Below are 1,897 nucleotides of genomic sequence, written 5' to 3' on the forward strand. Positions count from 1 at the left end.
ATTATTTCAATTATTTAGGAACAATTATTTGATTGGATACAAAATATTTAACAAGCTACTTCAACATTACTTATACCAATGAAAGAAAAGGAAAAGATACTCTTTAAAAAAATATTTTCAATGACTACAGATTTTTGGATGGTTAGGAAATATGGTTTAAAAAATTTTATTTACTTGTATTAACAAAGTTTCTCTTAGGTGGTGATCCACAAGTATTTGGTCTTATTATTAAAGTCTGATAAAGAATAGCCATTTCAAGCAAAGATCATGATGGAAAAGATGAAATCAAAAAGGCAAAATAAGGAAATCAAACTCAAGTGTATCAATTAAATATTTTGAAAAGATTGGAAATTTTGTACAAATTAATTTTGAATACTTTGACATGTTTCATTCCCCTGAAAAAGACATTGAAATAGAGTTTGAGGGGCAGGGTTGGGCAAAGGAAACTTTATTATGATGACTTCAAAGTCTAAGCCAATACTCCCCTTTATCACCAGGCAGCTCTGAGGGGCCTTGAATGCCCCAGAGTTATGGTTAAGTTTTGATACTCTTGCTTTGATTGGTCATTAGATATGGTCTTCCCTGGGACAGATGTGTCCTTGGGCAAGGTGAAGCTTGAAGGAGCTAGCAGCTGGGGTTGTCTTATTCCAGCTAGGACAAGCCTTCCCACGAAGAAGGATTGGAATGGTGCATTCCCTGCCCACCACAAATGCTACTCTTGAAACTCTGCAGTTTTGTTTTCAAATTGTTTAATATAAAAAAATGTAATGAATTTTTTCATCATATCCATGCAGAAGTTTTCAAATCTCCTGTAGTTTATTCAGTGTGCTGTACAAACACAATCATTTCCTAGGTGCACCAGTGATATATGTATATATAGATGGCACTGTGCTCAACAGAAGTTGAGAAGCCCCGAATCATCTTAATTTTTATCCTTTCTGTGTCTTGCAGGACATAGACATGGCTTGAAGTGCATACATTTGATCCTGAGACATATGAATATCAAAGAACCATCACTGTTTATGTTGGTGATATTCTGATACTTAAAAGCCACTAGTGACACATATATTCATGGCTTTCTCTTAATTTGGTGGTTCTTAGCAGCAATAAAAAGCATTGAAAACGGTTCAATTTCATGTGAAAGCAACAGGTCTCTAGTACCACTCTTATCTGGCTGCAACTTTTACTGGATTTGTGTAACTCTGACCTGTTATTATTCAGAGGGTAATTTTGATATTTACCCAAGTTTAATACATAATAATTTATAATCTTGAGACAACTGAGACTTTTTAATATCCAGGTGTCAGGTTGTGTGCAGAAGAAATGCATTGTATTTTTTTTTTTTTTTTTTTAAGATTTGAGGTATTTTTTCTTTCTTTAATTTTAAGTAACAAACAAAAAACTTTGAAGAAGTTGTTGTGGGTTGGCTACCCAGTTCTCTGGGTGGTGCGAAGAGAACTTATTTCTCTCAATTCTGCAATAGTTCTGCGTTAGCTTCAGGTTTGGTGTGATTTGCTCCAACATATTTATTCCTTTTGAGGCATATGCTTTCTGCTTGGATATCAGAACTTCTATTTACTCAAAGCATAGTTAATTCTTTCTAGAGGTCTGTAGCCAAGATTGAAAATAAAATTGCTAGAGCTCTATGTGGAATGGTGGAGAAATGGCATGATTGCTTTCCTTATAGCCAAGGTTAGCAAACTTTTTTGGCAAAAGGTCAGATAGTAAACATTTTAATTTTTGCAGGCTATGAAATATTTTGCAACTATTTAATTCTGCCTTTAAAGTGGAAAAGTAGCCATAGCAGAAAATATATAAATGAATGGGTATTTCTGTGTTCCAATATAACTTTATTTATAAAATAGTTGTATATTGTTCAGGCATAGTTTGCTGAGCC

Source organism: Pteropus alecto, unplaced genomic scaffold (genome assembly GCF_000325575.1).
Source record: "Pteropus alecto unplaced genomic scaffold, ASM32557v1 scaffold565, whole genome shotgun sequence".
Taxonomy (NCBI): domain Eukaryota; kingdom Metazoa; phylum Chordata; class Mammalia; order Chiroptera; family Pteropodidae; genus Pteropus; species Pteropus alecto.